At 40.2% G+C, this 23,530-nt stretch overlaps 1 pseudogene; it reads right to left on the bottom strand.

Annotated features, from left to right (window-relative positions):
- Nucleotides 1-2,737: 2,737 nt before the first annotated feature.
- LOC137226304 (large ribosomal subunit protein eL6-like) lies at nucleotides 2,738-4,479 on the bottom strand (annotated as a pseudogene).
- Nucleotides 4,480-23,530: the final 19,051 nt, after the last annotated feature.

Below are 23,530 nucleotides of genomic sequence, written 5' to 3'. Positions count from 1 at the left end.
CCAAACTACTAAACTAGAATCTCTAGGGAACCCAAGAATCTGCATTTGACAAATTCCCCCAGATCACTCTTATGTACACTAGTGTGAAAAACATTTGCTATAGCAATCTCTAAAGAGTGAGGATAAAATAAGGGTATTTCAGATAAAGAGGCAGAAAGAAGTTACTTCTCACAAACCATTGCTGAAAGAACTACTGAAAGACATACTTCACTGTAAGAAAAGATTGAAACCTGGGAGGAAGGATTGGGATGCAAGAGGCAATGGTGAGCAAAACGATTGGTAAGCATGTGGTAAACCTGAATAATTGCCTATAGCAGGCAAAATAAAACTAATGAAAGGGGAGGAAAATTAAAATGAGGTGAAATTAAGTTAAAAGACAACCGTAACATAGAAAAAGAGGTTGTGTAATTGGTGTTAAAGCATGCCAAAACTTCTTAGAGTTTGGAAGAGGAAAGGAGATACCGAGTAAACATTTTTTGGACGTACAGGAGCATGACTTAAGGATAATAAAAGAATAAAAATATAAAGTATAATTTTGAAATTAGTAGGAAAAAAGGAATTTGAAAACTGTAATAGCCAAAAAAAAAAAAGAAAGAAAGAAGAAGAAACAAAGAAGCAAAGGCAGGAGGAAAGAATGTTTCAAGAGAATGCGTGAGCAATGGCATAGGAGTGGAGAAGAGGCTCCACTGTCAGGTAAATTTGATTTTACTCTACTTACATGCTAATAACTTTGCCTAGTATGTTTTTTAAAAAAATAAATTTATTTATTTTTGGCTGTGTTGTGTCTTTGTTGCCGTGCGCAGGCTTTCTCTAGTTGCGGCGAGCCAGGGCTACTCTTTTGTTGTGGTGTGTAGGCTTCTCATTGTGGTGGTTTCTCTTGTTGCGGAGCATGGGCTCTAGGAGCGTGGGCTTCAGTAGTTGTGGCACGTGGGCTCAGTAGTTGTGGCTTGAGGGCTCTAGAGCGCAGGCTCAGTAGTTGTGGCGCACGGCCTTAGTTGCTCCGAGGCATGTGGGATCTTCCCGGACCAGGGCTGGAACCCAAGGCCCCTGCATTGGTAGGCGGATTCTTAACCACTGTGCCACCAGAGAAGTCCTATTATGGCTTCATGGGTGTTGGCAGAAGACACAAGATTCCTGGGTAAGATACAAAGGACAATATTACTCACAGCCTGGCTAGTAGCGTAAAAATCAATCAGCATATTTGTGTCAGTTTCCTTATTTCCTAAGCCCCACAACAGTGACACAGAGCGTCTAAGTGGATGCTTGCACACGTAGTGCGTTGTATTACAAGAGAGAAACACTGAGCTTGGGAACCTGTTGTTTTATAGCAAGCAGTAAGCAAGTTTGCTCTTTGTCCCAGAGGAAGACATTGCCTCATCTACAAAGGTTATATATAATCCTGAGAAATGGTCCTGGTAAAGATCAGTTAGGGCTTTGCATTCCTGGCACACTCAGTAAGACATGTAGGAACATGAGAGACCCGTGGAGGAGTATCTCCCAGCATACAGAAATGAGGATCTGTGAGTAAATTGTTTTGCTGGGTCATATGGTGCATTGGACTGGGAAGGAGGAAGAGGAGTGGAAAAGGAGTAGGGAGAAGTAATTTAAAACCCCAGAGCTGGGGCTTCCCTGGTGGCGCAGTGGTTGAGAGTCCACCTGCCGATGCAGGGGACACGGGTTCGTGCCCGGGTCCGGGAAGATCCCACATGCCGCGGAGCGCCTGGGCCCGTGAGCCATGGCCGCAGAGCCTGGGCGTCCGGAGCCTGTGCTCCGCAACGGGAGAGGCCGCAGCAGTGAGAGGCCTGAGTACCGCAAACAAAACAAAACAAAACAAAACAAAACAATCCCCCCCTCCCCCCCCCCCGCCCCGCGAGCTAAGGGCCTTTTATAGCCGTTTGGGCTGCTATAATAAAAACCGTAGACTGGGTGACTGAAGTAACAAACATCTCTCACAGTCCTGGAAGCTGGAAAGTCCAAGATAAAGGTGTCAGCTGGGTTTTTATAGTATCTTAATAAAGAACAATAAACTTTTAGAGTAGTGACAAAACAAAGGAAAAGCACGTTGGGCTTCTAGGAGATGGCAAATTGTGGAAAGATAAATATATAAAGGGAACTAACGGAAAATAAGGGTTGTTTTTAGCAAGGTTTGTTCTGTAGGTTTCTCTGGCGCCATCTGCGGGCTGATAAGAGTCTAGTGCTCTCTCCGATGATTGAGAATCGATCTGCCCTTCCTGGTACAGAGCGGGAGGCCAGAAAGTTTTTCTTGTGTCTTGTTGTGGTTTCTTCTTTATATCTTTAGTTGTAGAAGATCTTTTCTGGTAGGTTCTGGCCTTTTTCATTGATGGTTGTTCTGTAAATAGTTGTAATTTTGGTGTGCCCATGGAAGGAGGTGAGCTCAGGGTCTTTCTACTCCACTATCTTGGCCCATCTCTTAAGTGCAAATCTTTTAAATTGGACTTAACCTGTTTATATCCCATGCCAATTTTTCCTTTTGGGGAGACATATCTCTAAGAGCTCTTTGTAAATGAAGAAAATTAGCCCTTTGCTACATATGCTATAAATATTTTCCTGAATTGCCCTCCCCCTTTAATTGAGGTATAGTTTAATTGGGGTACAATACTATATAAGCATCAGGTGTGCAACATAGTGTTTCACAATTTTTAAAAGTTATATTTCATTTATAGTTACAAAATATTGGCTATATTCCCTGCGTTGTATATATCCTTGCAGCTTTTTTTTTTTTTTTTTTCAAATGGGTCAGTTATTTAATTAGGTTCTTTGTAAGAAGTTTAGAACACTACTTTGTGAGGATAAATTCTATTTGTGAGAGCAAATACAGAGCGGAGGTAGCCCTGGAGCTGAGGAACAGCTTTGACTCTTTGCAGAATTTGTGAGTCCGCAGCTTTCTGATCTACCTTGCTCTGCTCTGTAATCTCGTAGTTCTCTCTCTGCGTGTTGAAGATCTCACCTTCCTGGTGCCTGAGCTTACGCAGCTTCTTTTTTTTTTGCGGTACGCGGGCCTCTCCCTGTTGTGGCCTCTCCCGTTGCGGATCACAGGCTCCGGACGTGCAGTCTCAGCGACCATGGCTCACGGGCCCAGCCGCTCCGTGGCATGTGGGTTCTTCCCGGACCGGGGCACGAACCCGTGTCTCCTGCATCGGCAGGCGAACTCTCAACCACTGCGCCACCAGGGAAGCCCACGCAACTTCTTTCTAAAAAAAAAAAAAAATTTTTAAAGCATTTTTATTGGCGTATAATTGCTTTACAATGGTGTCTTAGTTTCTGCTGTATCAAAAAGTGAATCAGCTATGTGTATACATATATCCCCATATCCCCTCCCTCTTGTGTCTCCCTCCCACCTTCCCTATCCCACCCCTCTAGGTGGTCACAAAGCACTGAGCTGATCTCCCTGTGCTATGTGGCTGCTTCCCATTAGCTACCTATTTTACCTTTGGTAGTGTATATAAGTCCAGTACATTCTCTCACTTCGTCCCAGCTTACCCTTCCCCCTTCCTGTGTCCTCAAGTCCATTCTCCACGTCTGCATCTTTATTCCTGTCCTGCCTCTAGGTTCTTCAGAACCTTTTTTTTTTTTTTAGATTCCATATATATGTGTTAACATACGGTATTTGTTTTTCTCTTTCTGACAGACTCTAGGTCCACCCACCTCACTACAAATAACTCAATTTCGTTTCTTTTTATGGCTGAGTAATATTCCATTGTATATATGTGCCACATCTTCTCTATCCATTCATCTGTCGATGGACACTTAGGTTGCTTCCGTGTCCTGGCTATTGTAAATAGAGCTACGCAGCTTCTTTTTGAAGTAAGCATCAGTGAGATGTTCTGGGATTTTCACACCACTGACATCAATTTTGGTGGAGGTGGCAATGACAAATTTCTGGTGTGTTCTACGCCGAGGAACTCAATTGAGGGACAGAGGCCCAGTCACGAGTAGCAAGCCACTGCTCAGCTGCTTTAGGAAAATGACCCTCTTGCCTCTGTGGCGCCCAGGGAGGATGATCAGAATGGTCCCAGGAGTGATGCTAGCACACAGTTTTCTCACATGCTTACCGAAGGGTTTTTTGCCAGCTCAACAATTTTCGAGGGCACATCTTCAGTAAGATAATACCTAGGCATTTTGCAAAATTTAACCACTCGAGTACCACCATTCTCGACACCACCAACTGGTTTTGTGACAGGAGCAAGAACCTCCACCTTCTTTTTCTTTCTCTTTTCAACCTTGGCTTTATCTTCTGAATACTTCCTCTTGTAAAAGGCCTTTCTGGAATACATAGCCGATCGGGAACGTCTTCCAATTCCTCTGACCAGGACAGGGTTTCGGCTTCAGCGGGGCTTCCCCTTCTTAACCTTCTTCACCTTTTTAACCTTGCCACCAGCATCAGCCTTCTTGGCTTCAGGTTTTTTCTCCTTAGTATCTGGCTTCTCAGCTTTTTCACCCGCCATCTTGCAAGATGGGAAAGAGCGCCTTGTAGCTCATTTGTTTTATACTAGCATTTGTTTTATACATAGTAGTTGTACCTCTTAATCCCCTACCTCTTTCTTGCCCCTCCCCCCTTCCCACCCCCCACTGAGTTGCCCTTTGTTTGTTGAATTGTTTGTGGCCTTGGAGAAATGTTTAATTTCTTCTTCTTTTTTAAAATGTAGTCAAATGTGTTAGTAGCTATTCAGTAGGTAGTTATACCTGGAGAAGCAAGAAGAAGGTGGGAGCCTCAGCCTCCATTTCCTTGAATAACAGATTAGGAGCCAGGAGAGGGGACCTTAGGGTTTGAGATGTGGGAGTTGTGTTGGGGGAAAGACCTGCCAAAGGGAGGTGAGTTAGGAAACTTGTAGGATAACCATGTGGTTGGGTCACATGGGAAATATGACTAAGGGCTCTGGAATCGGCCTTTGTGGGTTCAAGTCCCAGGACTAATATTACAGAATGACTTTCGCAGGGGGCAGGTAATGAGCCTCCTATGCCTTAGTTTCTTCATGTAGAAATTATTAATATTTTATCTGAGGCTTAAATGAGATGAGGTCTGGCACATTGCTTGGCAGACAGTGAGTGCTTCCTAGAAAAGAAGTACAGAACTTGGGTTAGCTTGTAGGAGGAATGGAAATGAATAGACATACGGAGAAACTCGTAGATTGTAGGTGAGTGAGTTTGAGAGGAATGAATGGTCAACCCTCTTTCTGTGGTTAAAATCATGACCATATTACGAAAACAACAATCGAAGGCTGTGGCTTGGAGTTTCAACCTAGAAACTCTAGAACCAGAGAGCTTGTTCCAATTCCAGCCCTACCCCGTACTGGCTTTGTGACATTGGGCAAATCACTAATGTCTCTCTGACTTGGTTTCTTCAACTAAAAGTGTGGAATAATAATTATACCTACCTAGAGATGAAGAAATGAAAAGTGAGCTAAAATATGTAAAGTACCTAGAAAACTATGACACAGCGTATGTACCTAAAAAAGTTATTATATTACTATTAATCATTTTTCACTGTATCAGGTGCATTTTTACTATCACCTCCTTTAAGTTTTCTGAGATAATTGTTCCTTTCAATACGCATCCACCTATTGCCAAGATACTATTCCTGATATTACTAGGTCCTAAATTTTGGGGTTGACTGAAATCTGCCCTTCCATCCTCTGGATCTTTCATATTCTCTGCTAAACTAATAATATTCTATGTTATTAATAGATATTGATAACTTCATGTTATCTCTCTCAAATGACATTTGCATTTTAACAAGAATTTTCAAGGCCTTGACTCAAAGCGGTGAGTAATGTGGTTATTTTAGGGATCCTGGCAGAGAGAAACAGTCCTTGGGCTGGGAGAGCTTTCCTAAATTCTAAATTTATATCAAGCCAGCAGCTGCCTACCCTGCTCACTCAGAATATGGAGTGGGGTTGTATTGTTGATCAGGGAGTGATTTAAATCAATTAACCAATACTTTTGTCACTAGTTATATGCCAACAACTGTCTTAGGTAATGTGGGGAAGAATATAAAGATGAATAATCCTTGTTTCAAGGAATTTATAATCTAATTGAAGACATCAAGATGTAGAAAAATAAAAAAGATACTTATTCTCATTGCCAAGGTCAGAACAGACCTGAGAATGTTGCCTACTGATCAATATACTGGTGTGAAGTCTTGAGGGCCGGGTCAAACCAGGAAGAAACTTATCTAGATAGGAGCTACTCATAAGATCATTTTACTGCAGAGTCATAGCAAGAGTAACTGCTTAGAAATGGAGCCAACTCTGAAGTCAGACCACTAAAGGGGGAGTTACGGTATTGAGTTATGCACCGGAGGGAGAGTCTGGATGAAGCATTAACAGAGAGTGAGAGCCTGGGACAGGATGGGAGTGCAGGGCAAGTGAAGGTGGAGGATCCATGTAACTTAGTGGGGACATCTTCCATATGAGTTCTGGCATGACTTGTGAGGTGAGGATGGCATTTTAAAGGAATAAAACTGGGATGAACAAATAATATCTTTCCTCATTTGTCAAATAAGGAAGATTGAAACACGTGAGTACTAAGGAATTGCCCAGTTCTAGTAGTCTATAAGTCAATCATTCTAGGACCAAACAAAAAGCAACAATAGTTAGTATTCAAATCAGCCATATAGACCCATGTTTCCAAATCATAGCTCATCAGAGTTCTTTTGTTCATTTGCCGTGAAATCTTTTAATTTTCTTACATTGTCTCTTGAATGTGTTAAGAAAATGTAGATTCTTAGTTCTCCAAAACTGAAGTGGTCTTCTTTACAAGATAGGAGAAAGAACAAAAACAAATTTAGCCCAATTCAATGATTTAAACCTAAAGTTAAGCAGACTGAGACAAAATGATAGTGTCTGTTCTCCATTTTTTCCATTGAGCACAAGATCAGCTTTGATGTTCAGCATACTTTTCAATTATCCTTCTCTATTTTTAATAGATTAACAGCAAATCAGATGCTTATTGTACAATTCTCTAACAAGGCCAAAAAAAAGTATTACTGAAATGAAAAAGAAAAGAACTAATGAATATTAAAAAAAAAACAATTGTAACTAGTCTTTTTGGTCTTTGGTCTTTTAGTTTTTACCCCTCTTCTTCCCCCTTGCTTCACTCCAAGATGGTGTCTTGGTGTATTTGCTTATATAACCTTATGGTATTGAGTGGAGGGCGTCCTTGTGTTCATAAACCTGTGTCTTCTGGCTCCTTAGTAATATCGGTCGTCAACCTGGTTGGTGCCAGGCCTGAATGCATTCCAGGGCGAAGCTGTTGCTTAGTGTAATTTGTGTTCTGGCCTCTCTGGTTTGATCAGGGCCAGTGGTTTCCCTGGCTGACCGGGTTCACCCCAGTCCTGACTAGTACTAGGGAGACCACTTGAAGTCTGGTTATAACTCCCATTTGGCCCTGGTGCAACAACACTCTTCCCTCCCACTACACATTCCACTTCTACCCTGACTAGTACTTTTTCTTCCAAACCCCCTTACCAGCTTTCAGTGATAACTGAATCTCATCTAGATCACACCTCCCAAACCATGCTCACCACCTGATTTACTTTCAGGAGTTTGGGACTCTGGTGGGTGGTAGGGGGAACTGATAAGATGATTGCATTCCAGACATTCAGCAGGAAGCAGAGCAAAAGTCTTCTGTCTGGGAAGGTCCCCAACTCATCTGGGTGTTTCTAAATCCCCCTTAGCTTCTTCACCCATTCAATCAATACATATTAAGAGCCTACTGTATGTTAGGCCCTCTGTTAGGTAATGGTGATATAATGGTGAACGAGATATGGTTCCTGTCCTCTTGGTGCTTATAGAGTAATGGCAGGGGGGAGTACACATGATAAAGAACTCAGCAAACACGTACATAAATGCAATTTTTTAAGTGCTATGAAAGAAACAAACAGGAGTCTGTGTTCCAAATAATAAGGGAGACATTAAAAAACCCATTTCAGAAGGAGTTTGGTGAAGATTTCTGATTAGACACTTAATCTGTTAAGGATGAGAGACAGCCAACCATGTGAAGACAGGAAGAGAATGCAGGGCAAGGCATAGCAAATGCAAAAGCCCGAGATGGTAAAGAGCCTCCAGATGGGTTGGGAAGTAATCTGCAGATATAAGATTTTCCTTCCATTCTTACAGAAAAGTGACATAATTTTGGGGGTATGATTAAGACTACAAACTAGAAACTTGCTGAGTTTTGAACAAGGCTCAGACTAAGGTAAGCAAGTGAGGCACTCACCTCAGGTACAAAATTTAAGGAAGCACCAAAAAACTAAATGGTCAAAGTAAGCATATTTTAAAACATCAAAATTAATGTAAAAAGTCAATGATGAACAAAATATCAAATTTTAAATAAAATACAGAATCAGTATTACTGAATTCTCCTTTTGTCATAGGCTCCAATATGGTTTAGCACGGCTCTGGTATTACTATCATCTCCCAACAGAGATCATTTTACTTTTCCCTTTCCAGTTTGGATGCCTTTTATTTATTTTTCTTACCTAATTGTTCTGGCTAGAACTTCCAGTACTATGCTGAATAGAAGCAGTGAAAGTAGGTATCCTCTAACCTCTTAAAATTTAGAATTCGTAAAAGGAGATGACTGGAATGTCCATAAAGTTTGGAAGGACTGATCTTTATGAGTGTGTCATCAGTTTTGACTTGAATTGATTAATGGTGTTCCATTGTTATACACATATTCATTAACTTAATACATATTTATTAACATATATGAAAAATTACCGCTAGGCTTTCCCTTTGTTAGATTTTTTTCTTGTATCATCATCTTGATGATTATTCTCAAATTCTTTTTCCACTGGAAATTAGGAATGAATAAGGTAAAAGAGCTGCCATAAAAAATGTTTGAGAAGTGCCAATATAGCCCCTAAATCAATGGCTGAATTGTTTTGGAAAGGCTTTATGGTAATTTAGGGTAGAAAGATGGTATCAAGATTTAAGCTACTATTTGGTTCACTTGCCACTTCGGGGAGGGATGACCTGGTCAGGGCTGTGGCCAGTAGGACTGAGACATGGAGTAGGGACTCCCAACCCAATTCTGTGATGAATCTGAAGTTAGGAATGTAAATAAACCTGAAAACTGTTGTGCAGGAATTCTGAGATTCAAGGGGTCATAAGGCAAGCTCTGGGGGTAGCCATGGCTGAAGGGAACTGGAACCAGCTAGGACAACCATGTTTGAAACAAGAGTCGTGACTTCTGTGATCTCACACCCCCTGGGTATCAGTTGGAAACTTTGACTAGGCAGAGTGCTGTAAGTATATTAAGGGTAGAACCAGACAGTATCACCCACTTACTTATTCTCCTTCAAATCCATCTCAGCTATCACCTTCCCTTGCTCCGTCTTCGTGCCTTTACTCAATTGTACTTAGAAAGTCAAGTTATTTCAATCAGGCTATCTGCAGAAAGGGCGGGTAGACCTCCTGGTACATTTTTCACGGACTTCAGCACCAGAAATCAGTTTGCTGCTAACTCCTCATTTTCTGGATTGTTGAACTACCTCCCCTGGGTAATCAGAAATCCTGAGGTATTCCCATAGAGGAAGACTTTGGATATCGGTTGGTCAACTTCCAGGAGAAGCAAGATTCAAGACACATCACTCTCTTGATCTCGCCTGTCCATATTATAGCTATAATTAGCCTAGAAAGCCAGGGACTTTGCTGTTTTCGCCTGGAAACACAGCTGCAGTTGCTGCACCCTTGATTCTGAATGTTGTGCTGAGACTGAGGCCACCTGTCCCTATGTCTGTATTTTTTTCTCAAAGAGCTGAGTGATTGCCTTGAACAGCTGTGGGTATTTGCGTTTTATTTTTATAAGCCCTAAGCAACTGAGTGAAAAGCAAAGCCAATTATGTCATTGAGTCCTTTAATATGTATGAACAGAATAGCAGAAAACTGAGTTAGCCATGGCATATACAAGGTTTACATAGAAGAAGAAACACTGAATTTTACTGGGAAATCAGTGAACAAAGAGGCAAAATGTTTGCTTTTTTGGGGAAAGACTATTTTTACTTTGTTTACGTTCATTTAGATAAACTATCTTTACACAAAATCTCTTTAAATCCTACAAACACTGAATTTATCAATACAAGATGGCAGAGGAAGCATGGTTGGAGGACATGCTGCACATAAGTCTAGCAAAGAGAATTAGGTTTTCATACGAGTAACCCCTACAGATTTGTTTGTTCTTGGGACTGTTTAAAATAACAGTCCATTTTTCTTTGAATTTTATGGAGTTTAAATGTTACTGCAAAGTTCAATATCCCATCTGAAAACCTATTTGTAACATCATAGCAGTAAGTCAAGAATTTGGAGAGCTGGAGCCCGATTTCTGGCATTCATTTCAAATGCCAGCAGGCTTTTGGTCACTGACTATCATTGGAGAGTCTTCAGGTTAGTGTAAGGGAGAAGGCAGTTTTACCTAATATTGTGTAGCGTCTTATTTGGAATTACAAGTCTCTTGGATCTTTGGTGGCTACATTTTTAGCAGCGGTGATGGTGTGAGTGGTGATATTCTGGGAAGTTAAATAAGTGGACTTTCCGGGGACTTCCCTCATGGCGCAGAGGTTAAGAATCCGCCTGCCAATGCAGGGGACAGAGGTTCGAGCCCTGGTCTGGGAAGATCCCACATGCCGCAGAGCAACTGAGCCCACGTTCCACAACTACTGAAGCCCGTGCACCTAGAGCCCGTGCTTGGCAACAAGAGAAGCCACCACAATGAGAAGCCCGGGCACTGCAACGAAGAGTAGCCCCTGCTCACCGCAACTAGAGGAAGCCTGCGTGCAGCAACGAAGACCCAATGCAGCCAAAAATAAATAAATAAATAAAAAATAAATAAATAAGTGGACTTTCTTATCTTGATATGAAAACTCATAGAAGCCTTTTACCTAAAATAATTGTTACAGAATTTGAGACATTTTGATCTTTTTCTCCTTATTTTCCTTCTTATTTTAAGGTGAATCCAGTTCATCTCATTTATAGTTTTTTGTTCTTTATTATGAAAATTCTACTTATTGTTGCTAAAATGATAGAAAATACAGAAAAACTAAAAATAAGAAAAATTTTATTCCAAAGGGCAAGTGTTTTAAGTACCTTTCTTAATCCTGGCCCAATTGTGTGTGTGTGTGTGTGGTTTCATAATTGAGACCATATTGTGTATATACACTTCTGTATTCTTTAAAATATTGTGTCATAAGCTTTCTCCAGTATTATTAAAATTTTTTTTTTTTTTTTTTTTTTTTTTGCGGTACGCGGGCCTCTCACTGCTGTGGCCTCTCCCGCTGCGGAGCACAGACTCCGGACGCGCAGGCTCAGCGGTCATGGCTCACGGGCCCAGCTGCTCCGCGGCATGTGGGATCTTCCCGGACCGGGGCACGAACCCGCGTCCCCTGCATCGGCAGGCGGACTCCCAACCACTGCGCCACCAGGGAAGCCCTATTAAAAATTTTATAAGCAATTTTACCACCTCCTCTTTTGTTTCTCCTTCCCTACCCTTCCATTCTCTTTCTTAAAAAGTATGTTTTGTTACTTTTTTTTCTTTCTCCCTTCTTTCTTCATCAAAATGCCATTAAGGAAATGCTTGCTTTTGGACAAGATAGATTAAAGACTGGATTCTCTTTGGAGCCTATGAGGTGTTGGCAGTGTGAGTCCAGGGGGGCCACGGCAGTTGGAATTCATGGGGCAAAGTACCAAAGAGATGACTTTAGAACAATAAAGCTCTAAAGTTCTGAAGAGCATATCCCTTTTGAGTTCTTTTTAAAAAATTTTTAATTAATTAATTTATTTATTTATTTTTGGCTGTGTTGGGTCTTCATTGCTGCACACGGGCTTTCTCTAGTTGCAGTGTGCGGGCTTTTCATTGTGGTGGCTTCTTTTGTTGAGGAGCACGGGCTCTAGGCGTGTGGGCTTCAGTAGTTGTGGCACTCAGGCTCAGTAGTTGCGGCACACAGGCTTAATTGCTCCGTGGCATGTGGGATCTTCCCGGACCAGGGCTCGAACACTTGTCCCCTGCATTGGAAGGCAGATTCCTAACCACTGCACCACCAGAGAAGCCCCCCCCGCCCGCTCCTTTGAATTTTCACCTGAGTACTGAGAAGCATAATTGTGTGAGGAAGCTACTCAAGTTTGGGGAAAGAACTGCCTAAAGGACTAGAAGGAAAAATCACTGGGATTCACATAGGGCTTAGAAGAGTTTGTATTCCCACCAGCCAGGATGATAGACCTTGTAAGTTATGGAAGTCAGAGAGTACTCAGAAGGATAATGCTGTGCAGTGGTGGGACAAAATTAGCCCTAGATTAAAAGCTGTTCTGGTCTCACATAAAGAAGTATAAAAGCAAGCCTTAAAAAAGTAAAACTGTTTCTAAATATCTTTACTCCAAGAACAAAGCCCAAGAATATTTGTAGAAATACGGAAAAAAGCATCCAGCACCCAACAGGGTAAAATTAACGGTGTTTGTGATACAATAAAAAAATTACCAGATATACAAAGAAGTAGGAAAACGTGGACCACAATGGAAAAAATCAATCAATAAAGTTAGACTCAGAAACAGCATAGGTTATAGAATTAGTAGACAAGGACATAAAAATGCATATTGTAATTTTATTTCATATATTCAAAAAAGTCGATTAAAATTAAATATATTAAGTAGAGTCATGAAATATTTTTAAAAACTCAAAACAAACTTCCAAAGATTAAAAATATGTCTGAAATAAAAAAATATATTGGATGGAATTAATAGATTAGTTACTGCAGAAGGAAAGATTAGTGAATTCAAAAACATAGCAATAAAAACTATATAAAATGAAATGCAGAAAGAAAAAAGACTGAAGAAAGTGAACCCAGCTTCAGTGAACCTGGGACAAGTTCAAACAGCCTACTACACATATTACGGGAGATCCTAAAGGAGGTAAGTGGGAACAGAAAAAAAATTCAAATTCAAATAATGGCTAAAAGGTTTCCAAATTTGATGAAAACTCTAAATCCACAGATATGAGAAGAACTCCAAGAATAAGACACATGAAGAAAACTATACTAAGTCACATCACAGTCAAATTGCTTGATATCAGTGACAAAGAGAAAAATCATAAAAGCAAGCAGAGAAAAAAGACACATGGAAAGAAGAAAGATAAGAATAACCACAGACTTCTCAATGGAAACAATGCAATTAAAAGAGACTTAACTAAATAAAGAGATATTATGTTCATGAATTAAAATACTAGATATTATTAAGATGCCAATTCTCCCTAAATTACAGTCTAGTGTGAGTCCCAAAAGTTTGTTTGTTTTTTCTTTTTGGTTGCAATTGACAATCTCATTTTGCAATTTATATGGAAATACAAAGGGCCTGGAATAACCAAACAACTTTGAAAAAGAAAAAAGAAAGTTTGGGAGCTTATAATGCTTCATTTCAAAACTTATTATAAAGGTACTATAGTCAAGGCAGTGTGGTATCAGTGGTATCAGCATAGCATTGGAAAAATAGTAAAAATCTACAAACAAAAGTGCCTCCATGGGAGTTTTGGGCACCAGGTAGGAGACTGTGAAACCCTGGTTCAGGTTAAGACCAAGGAGAGCTGTTTTGGCAAGACAAGCTCACAACCACGTGGCTGACTTGTTGTGGTCCCATGTACAGAAACAGAAAGCAATAGTAGTTAAAACAGCATGATACTGGCATGAAAATAGACATGTAGAACAATAGAACAGAATAGAGAGCCCAGAAATAAACCCACACATTTACGGTCAACTAATATTTGACAAGGGAGCCAAGAATACTCAACGGGGAAAGGATAAGCTCTTCAATAAACAATGTTGGGAAAACTAGATATTCATATGCAGAAGAATGAAATTTGATTCCTGTCTTGCACCACTCACAAAACTTAACTTGAAATTGGTTAAAGACTTAAGTGTAAGACCTGAAACTGTAAAACTCCTGGAAGAGAATATAGGGGAAAACTCCTTCATCTTGGTCTTGGTAACAACTTTTTGGATATGACACCCAAAACACAAGCAACAAAAGCAAAAATAAACAAGTAGGTCTACATCAAACTAAAAAACTTCTGCACAGCAGAAGTGTCAACAAAATGAAATTATTACCTACAAGATGGGAGAAAGTATTTGCAAACCATGTATCTGATAAGATGTTCGTATCCAAAATATATAAGCAGCTCATACAACTCAATAGGAAAAAACAAATAATCTGATTTAAAAATGGGTAGACCTTTTCCCAAAGATGGTATACAAAAGGCCAACAGGTACATGAAAAGATGCTTGACATCACTAACTTCCAGGGAAATATAAATTAATAACATAATCAGATATCACCTCATACCTGTTAGAATAGCTATTATCCAAAAAATAAAAGATAACAAGTAAGTATTGATGAGGTTGTGGAGAAATTAGAACTCTTGTACATTGCTGGTGAGAACACAAATTAATACAGTATGGAGTTTCCTAAAAAATTAAAATTAGAATTACTATATGATCCAGCAATCTTACTTCTGGGTATAGATATGAAGGAAATGAAATCAGTATCTTGAAGAGATATCTGCACCCCCATGTTCATTGCAGAATTATTCACAATAGCCAACACATAGAAACAACATTAAGTATTCATCTACATGTGAATGGATAAAGAAAATGTGGAATATATACACACAATGGAATATTATTCATCCATAAAAAAGGAAATCCTGCCATTCACAAAAATATGGATGGAACTTGAGGACATTATCCTAAGTGAAGTAAGTCAGAGAAAGACAAATACTGTATGATCTCACCTATATGTGGAATCTAAAAAAGCCAAACTCATAGAAACAGAGAGTAATGTGGTGGTTGCTTGGGGGTAGGGGGTGGAGGAAATGGAGATATTGGTCAAAGGGTAAAACCTTCCAGTTATAAGATAAATAAGTGGGAATCTAATGTACAGCATGGTAGCTATATTTAAAAATACTGTGTTATATACTTGAAAGTTGCTAAGTAGATCTTAAACGTTCTCAACACACACACACACACACACACACACACACAGACACACACATAACTGTAATTATGGGAGGTGTTGGAGGTGTTAACTAACCTTACTGTAGTAATCACTTCACAATATGTACACGTATCAAATCATCACTTTGTACACCCCAAGCTTTTACAATGTTATGTGTCAATTATATGAGATACGTCAATTATATCTCAGTACAGTTGGATAAATAAATAAGAAGGCTAGAGAAGTCTTCCTTTGAGTAAAAAGCCAATTACTAAATGTAGAAGAATTAACGATATTAGAAAATCTCCATTTGAAAAATTAGAGTAATAATTAACATTAATGGGTGTCAAAACTAGTAAGGGAAAGTGAGGCAAAGAATCAGATTTTACATAGTTATCTCTCCACAAAATACTTACCTATTGCAAAAGGGGGAAAACACGGCTTTACACTCTTCAGGATCTGGCAAATACTGTCTTAATCGTGTGACGTTAACACCTCAACTATTAGCAGGGCTTTTGTAGAGGTGAGATGGACCTCCTACCCGAAGTTGGTTCAGATGTCGAGACTGGTGATCACACACACACACACAGACACACACACACACAAACACACATACCTCAAGAGGATAGAAAGAGGTTTATTACTCACATTTTGAGCCTTTTTGAAAGGAGTAGGGTAGGCTCCCAAGCATGTCTGAAAATGGCTTGCGAGAGCAAGAGGGGTGACTGGCTTTGGCTTTTATTGGGTTAAGGGGTGGGGCTACCAGTGAGGGTTCCCAGGCACAGGCAAGGGCTTGTATAGTTGGAACTTCTTATCTGAATCAAAGGAGGGAGCATCTGCGCTTTCTTACCAGCTTGCCCAGATGGGGCAGCAGAAGGGAGAGGAATAGGACTTAAAAGCTATCAGCTTTTCTTTTTTCTTTTTAATTAATTTTTATTGGACTGTAGCTGATTTACAATGTTGTGTTAGTTTCTGCTGCACCGCAAAGTGAATCAGTTATACATATTAATATATCCACCCTTTTTCATATTTATTTATTTATATTTTTTTGGCCACGCCACGTGGCTTGTGGGATTTTAGTTCCCCAGCCAGGGATCGAACCTGTGCCCCTTGCAGTGGGAGTGCAGAGTCCTAACCACTAGACTGCCAGGGAAGTCCCTCCACTCTTTTTTTAGATTCTTTCCCCATGTAGGCTCTCTTCAGCCACTTGAGGAGAGCTCCCTGGGCTATACATTAGGTCCTTATTAGTTATCTATTTTATGTATAGTAGTGTGTATGTGTCAATCCCAATCTCCCAATTTGTCCCCTCCCCCTTGGTAACCATAAGTTTGTTTTCTACATCTGTGACTCTATTTCTGTTTTGTAAATAAGTTCATCTATAACATTTTTTTAGATTCCATATATAAGTGATATTTATTTTTCTCCAGCTAACTTACCTCACTCAGTATGACAATCTCTAGGTCCATCCATGTCGCTGCAAATGGCATTATTTCATTCTTATTTTTTAATTTCATGCGTCACACACATAGTGTATTATTTATTGAGCACCAGACAGAAGTTCATAATTATTTCCCAGACACCTTCTAATAAATGCCTGCCCCATGCCCCTCCAGATTCCTCTTCCTACAGGTTGGAAATCCCCAGATTAGAGACTGGGGAAGTGATGAGATCAGGGGAAGACAGAGTTCCAGATTCTGACATAGAAGTAATAGTCGAAGCTGTGAGATAGGGGAGATTCCTGTGGGAATTCATTTTTTTTAGGACTAATATTCCATTGTATATATGTACCACATCTTCTTTATCCATTCATCCATCGATGGACATTTAGTTAGCTTCCATGTCCTGGCTATTGTAAATAGTGCTGCAATGAACATTGGGGTGCATGTATCTCTTTGAATTATGGCTTTCTCCAAATATATGCCCAGGAGTGGGATTGCTGGATCATATGACAACTCTATTTTTAGTTTTTTAAGGAGCCTCCATACTGTTCTCCATAGTGGCTGCACCAATTTACTTTCTCACCAACAGTGTAGGAGGGGTTATCAGCTTGCTTTCAAAAATAAGTTTTCCAATGTGTATTTTACTGTGTGTAAATGCACCATTTTAGCATTTTAAACATCTTTGTTAATATGGTAGACAAAAATGTTACCTTGTTTAATTTTTATTTCTTTGATCTCTTTAGAGGGTGAAGTATTTGCAAATTTTGTTGCTCATTAGTGTTTCCTCTTTTGGAAATAATATTTATATCTTTTTATTGATTGAGGTAATAGTCTTTCTCTGAGAGTCTCATATAAGTGCTTTATCATAGTAGTTGCAGTATTTCCCCAGTTTGTGGTTTACCTTTTAATTCTGGTTATCTTACTCTTTAGGAGAAAGAACTTTTTTTTTTTTTTTAAATGAGAAAAGAAAATTCTTCTTGCTGCAGCAAGAAGAATTGCCGAATTCAAGACTTGTTCTATATGTGGAAGGAGTTCGTAAGACAGAGAAGACAGGAAGTACTGCAAGCTTTGGCTAAGGGGCTCTGCGTTTTGTGTTCTTGAGGTATTTGGGCGTGAAGAATGTGTATCAAACTTAATATGTTTTATTTTGTTCTTAATCATAGAACTAGATGCCTTGTTTTGAGGACTGCATCAGAGTAAACCACACACAGGCGTTATTTCTCTCCTTGGTCATAGAATATTTGGAAAATCTGATACTAAGTTAATTGTAATGCAGCCCTAAAAACAAAAACTGGCTCAAAAAAATGAGTTCACATAAGTAGTGCTGTGTGGGCTGGCAAAAAAGAAAGGAAGGAATAGCAGATTGTACTATCTATTATTGAGAAAAATTCTGGGCTAACCCAAGTCATAAACACTGCAGTATTCAATGTTTCCGGATAAGAACTCGTCACAAAATGATGTTATTTCAGAAAACGCTATAAAAAACACATCAAAAGAAGATAAGTGGATTGCACACAGAGCCGAGAAATCCATGATACCGCAAAAGACTATTCCGCCTGTACAGGTTAGCAGAAGGCTTCAGCCACTTGGGGGAGCTCAAATCTCACTTCCCTCAGTTATTACTCCACCCGCAAAGAGGTTGATAGCGGACATTGGATTGGTCAAGTCCAAGAACACAGTTTAGGGCACTGTGCTAGGGCCTGGAACTTTCTCTATGGTGAAGTAGAGGGTAAATGCGGTTCCTGGTGGTAAATTTCTTTTTGGGTTCTCATATTGTAGGGTTTTCTTTGGTTGGCTTTTTAGGAAAACTGGTTTCCCCGTACAGCTGGGGTGATTAAAGAGGGCTCTTCCTCTTTAATCAGAGACAGATGTGCTCTGTTGCCCCCTGGAAGGTCTTGGGGGAACAATGGATGATTTCTAAGACTAAGAAAACCTTTTCTTTCTTTCCTTTCTTTAATTGCAATTTGGCTGGAATTGTCTTTTCTCTCCACCAGAGCCAAACAATGGGGATAACTGCAGGCCAGGTAACATCTCTGGGCAATGAGACAGAACTGATTGTCCTGTGCTGGGAATTAGTTTCAAGGGCAAAGGAGGGCTCATCTCAGAAAAGAAAGAGCTTCTCTGTAGAGAATTTTGGGCTGGTAGTGCCAGCATTTGTGGACAGGAGAGTGTATTCACAATCCAAGGGTTTTGTTTTCCTTTTTATCTCCTTTTTCTCAATCTGGACTGAGATAAATCTTAATAATGGCATGGATTTTGGATCACTAGAAGTGTCTGATAAACCAGAGCTATGAAATTCATCACTAAACAGATAAAGAGGGGTGAAAGTCCTCTCTCCTTCTTGTTACCTCTCTCCCTCCCTTCATTCATTCCTTCAAGCTAGAAAGTACGTGGGAGAAGACTTCCTTCCTCCCTCCCTCCCTTCCTTCCTTCTTTCCTTTCTCCCTTCCCTTTGTTCATTCATTCTTCTTTTCCTTTTTGATGTGGTTCCATCTAAGATGTATCAATAATTGCTTTTCCTCTTTAAAATAGATTTTTAGCTATATAAGTGGTTCCTGAATACATTCTCCGTTCAAAAACCTAGAAAGCTAGGGCTTCCCTGGTGGCGCAGTGGTTGAGAGTCCGCCTGCCAATGCAGGGGACATGGGTTCGTGCCCCGGTCTGGGAGGATCCCACGTGCCGTGGAGCGGCTGGGCCCGTGGGCCATAGCTCATGGCCGCTGAGCCTGCGCGTCCGGAGCCTGTGCGTCCGGAGCCTGTGCTCAGCAACGGGAGAGGCCACAGCGGTGAGAGGCCCGCGTACCATAAAAAACAAAAACAAACAAACAAACAAACAAACAAAACCTAGAAAGCTAAAGCTGCTGTGAAGTCCTCTTGGAGCACCACCCCACTACCCCAATGCCATACCCCAAGCATTGTTATTAAAGGAGGCCTATAGCCAGATTGCCTTGGCTTAAGTTTAACTCTACCAGTTAACTGGCTGTGCAACTTTAGGCAAGTTGCTCAACCTGTCTGTGCCTAAGTTTCCTTATCTGGAGAATGGAAATGTTATTAATTTCCATTCTCCAGATAACCTACCTCACAGGATGGTTTTAAGGATAAAATGTAATAATTTATGTAAAACACTTAAACACCATATCATATTTAATAAGCTCTTAAAAATGTTTGTTATTATTACCCTGCTTTCCACTTGCGATGTGTACTTTTCCCCAGTTCCTGGAGGAAACCACTATTATGAGTTTTCAGAATATTGTTTTAGTATCATGTGTGTGTGTGTTTAACAAATGGTGTCATATTATACATGTTATTCTGTAGTTTACCTTTTTAAATTAGCAATTATGTTTTGTGATTTATCCATGTTGATTCAAATAGATCTAGTATACTCCTTTTAACTGCTATATAATATACTATTGTGAATCTAATTTACTTAGCTATTTCCTGGTTGATGGACAGTTAAAATGTTACTAATTTTTATCTATTATAGACAGTGCTGCACTGAACCTTCATATAGATGTCTGTGCCATATTGTGATAGAAATCTATGTGTGGAACTTATGAGTTGTAGGGAATGTACAAACTGGTTGAACCAATTTATATTTCCACTAGTAATATCTGAAAGTACTCAATTCCTCAAAACCTTGCAAAAGCTCAATAAGAAAATCAACCATTTTTGGCAATCTAATGGAGAGAAATACCGTCATTATTGTTTTAATTTGTGTTTCCATGGTTACTAGTGAGACTGAGCGTCCTTTCATATGTTTATTGGCCATTTGTATTCTCTCTTCTGTGAATCGTCTGTTCATAACCTCTGTTTGCATTTCTATTATATTTTTAGTCTTTTTCTTATTAATCTGTAAGATAATCTTTTAAGTATGTGGCAAATACTTTCTCCTAATCAGGTTTCCTTATCTTTTAGCTTTGTTCATGGAGTCTTTGATCATATGGGCCTAAATTTGTTTGCAGTAATATGTAATTGCACAATTATTCTTGCGATTGCCATTTTCATGCATTTAGGCTATAGGAGGAAATTGAAGCTCCATAAGAGAAAATAAATTGTGTAGGAAGAACACATAGAGTGAGAAAGGGTGAAAGGTGAGAATCAAGGATTGCTCGAAAGAGCACCTTCATGTACAAGTGGTAAGTCTGGAGCATGGAATGGAACAGGACTCTCTTTAAAAATACATTTTTGGGACTTCCCTGGTGGTGCAGTGGTTGAGAATCCGCCTGCCAATGCAGGGGACACGGGTTCGAGCTCTGGTCTGGGAAGATCCCACATGCCATGGAGCAACTAAGCCTGTGTGCTACAACTACTGAGCCTGCACTCTAGAGCCTGTGAGCCATAACTACTGAGCCCTCATACCACAACTGCGGAAGCCTGTGCACCTAGAGCCTGTGCTCCGCAACAAGAGAAGCCACTGCAATGAGAAGCCTGCACACCTCAACGAAGAGTAGCCCCCGCTCACCACAACTAGAGAAAGCCCGTGCGCAGCATCAAAGACCCAATGCAGCCAAAAAAACAAAAAAAAACCCATTTTTGTCTTGCAGTCCAATGGAAAGAGACATAATGAAAACGATGTCATCAGACAAACAGTGTAATCCTACATGTTGTAGAGGAGGAATGAGACCAACTTTGGCACAGGCAGAAGTTTGGGGGAAAACCCCCCCAAAAAATCTGACTCTAACTGAAAGAAATAGGGATTCCTTAGGAGGAAATGGAAATGGAGCACAAGAGTAAGGAATTAGGTTGTGCTGCTGCAGAAAAAGAGGTAGAGAAAGCAGTATTTTTGTTGGCCTGAAAGAAAGCTAGAAAGCCCATGGGACAAGACATATTGCTTTTTCCTACACCACTAAAGCCTTGAGAAATGTTACCAGTGGTAACTCCAGCTCAGAAATACATTGATGGAAGGATTCTCCAGCTAGTACAAATGTGGTAGCAGAAGGAAACATTAACCTAGGAAGTAGGATTGTTAGGACTAAAAAATTTTAGACTCCAGAGTCTAAAAGAGCAGCATCTTTGGCATAGATGATATCATAGGACCTGAAACAAACAAACATATGGCATCTGGTGGGAGACAGAGAAACAGACATGAGCAGGAAATTGGAACTATGGGAAAAATACACTGGGTGCTTGGAGATGTCTCTTGTAAATGGGCAAGAACTGTTATAAGAGAGAAGAACCTATACTCTTAGATGGGGTTCAAACTCATTCCAGCATTTGGGCACCAGGAATAAGGGAATAAATATGAAAGCAACTTAAGAAATTTTCAATATGCAGAAGGAACACCAATAAGAAGAGAATCCTAGAAAGCACTGGGGATTGGTGGAACCCTCTGCAAATTTCTGAGTCATGCAATAAAAAGGACAGTTTACAGGAGTGACAGATTTTTCAATAAAATTTGGAATTTAGTATCACAATTAATCTCTTGATTGCATTTCTTCTGGGTTTAAGGTCATGGGGGGTGATGGAATGGACTCTGAAAAATTGCATGGATTATCCTGTCAATGCCTTTTTCTCTTTTCCCTTTTCCTCTTTAGAATGTATCTGTGTTAGTCTTACAGTAAATATGCATTTGAGCATTATTCATTCCTCAGCTGACACACCTGCTGCCTTTGATTAGATTATTTCCATGTCTTTGGAAGCAGGGCCTTCCTTAAGGAAACTGTGATATTCTTCAACTTCTGACTCCTGACCTACAGATTTATCTATAGCCACACCCTACTTTTTCTTTCCAGATTTCCCCATCAAGTGGTACTGTGACTGTTTCCTTAAAAGTTTCCCCTCTGTTCCAAACCTAAAAGACATAGCAATGGGGAAAAAAATCCAAACAATAACTAGATGTTTTCATGGGCCAGAAATGGAAACACTCGGCAGTAAGCCGGGACTGCAGCATAGGCCTGCTGGGCTATAGTTCCAGAAATAGACAGAGTTAGGAGGGTGACTACTGCAGTGGAATGAAAACCAAAGTGGTCCACATGTGGTAGGGCACCAGGGCCAGCATCACCGTGTAAAAGCCAAGGCTAGGTAGGCCTACCATGACCATGAAAGGAGGTGGAAACAGCTCTGATCACTGCTTGAATCTGTGGCTTTATAAAGCTGAGTTCCTGTGGGGGGCAGGAGGAAGTAGAGCAAGCCCAGCAGCAGGACTTGTTTAGCTCAGTAACTAGATCTAAAATAGCCCCATCATTCTGCACTTGGAGCTGTCCCTCCAGTGTAAGACCTGGTTCTGGACTTGGGTGGTGGGTCTCCCTGCGGGCTGAGTGGAGGCAACCACATAATTTATACATAGAGAGGCGTGGTCACAGAGAGAGAACATAAGACAAAACAACAACAAATCCAGTTCCACCTAAGATTAGCCTACCAACCCAAATATAAATTCACCATTATGAAAACTACCACTAAAAAAGTGAGTCAGCAGACTAATCAGATGGATTGACTCCTACTGAAATGCAAACATATGGAATGATTTAAAAATATTAGGTTCCAGATCTTCAAAGAGATAAAGAACAAGAAATGACAAAACAGGAATAGGCAGATCTGAGTAAAGAACGGATAGAGTCCAAATAAAAAACAATTAGAAATTGTGAGAATGAAAATAAACTTAATGAAATTAAAAGTTTAATAGGGCAAACACTATACTAGACACAGTAAAAGAGCATTCTAGTGAACTGGAATTAAATAATATTATAAATATTACATTTCCCCCCTTCCTCTGACAGTCTTGTACATGAAGGTGCTCTTTATTTTTCTTTTAATTAAAATTTTTTAAAAAATAAATTTATTTTTGGCTGTGTTTTGTCTTCATTGCTGCGCGTGGGCTTTCTCTAGTTGCAGCGAGAGGTGACTACTCTTCGTTGCAGTGCATGGGCTTCTCATTGCGGTGGCTTCTCTTGTTGCAGAGTACTGGCTCTAGGTGCGTGGGCTTCAGTAGTTGTGGCACGCAGACTCAGTAGTTGTAGCTCTCGGGCTCTAGAGCACAGGCTCAGTAGTTGTGGCTCACAGGCTTAGTTGCTCTGCAGCATGTGGTACCTTTCCGGACCAGGGCTCAAACCTGTGTGCCCTGCATTGGCAGGCGGATTCTTAACCACTGCACCACCAGGGA

Source organism: Pseudorca crassidens, chromosome 6 (assembly GCF_039906515.1).
Source record: "Pseudorca crassidens isolate mPseCra1 chromosome 6, mPseCra1.hap1, whole genome shotgun sequence".
NCBI lineage: Eukaryota > Metazoa > Chordata > Mammalia > Artiodactyla > Delphinidae > Pseudorca > Pseudorca crassidens.
The sequence above is the reverse complement of the archived record's forward strand: the minus strand, read 5'-3'. Positions and strand labels throughout refer to the sequence as shown.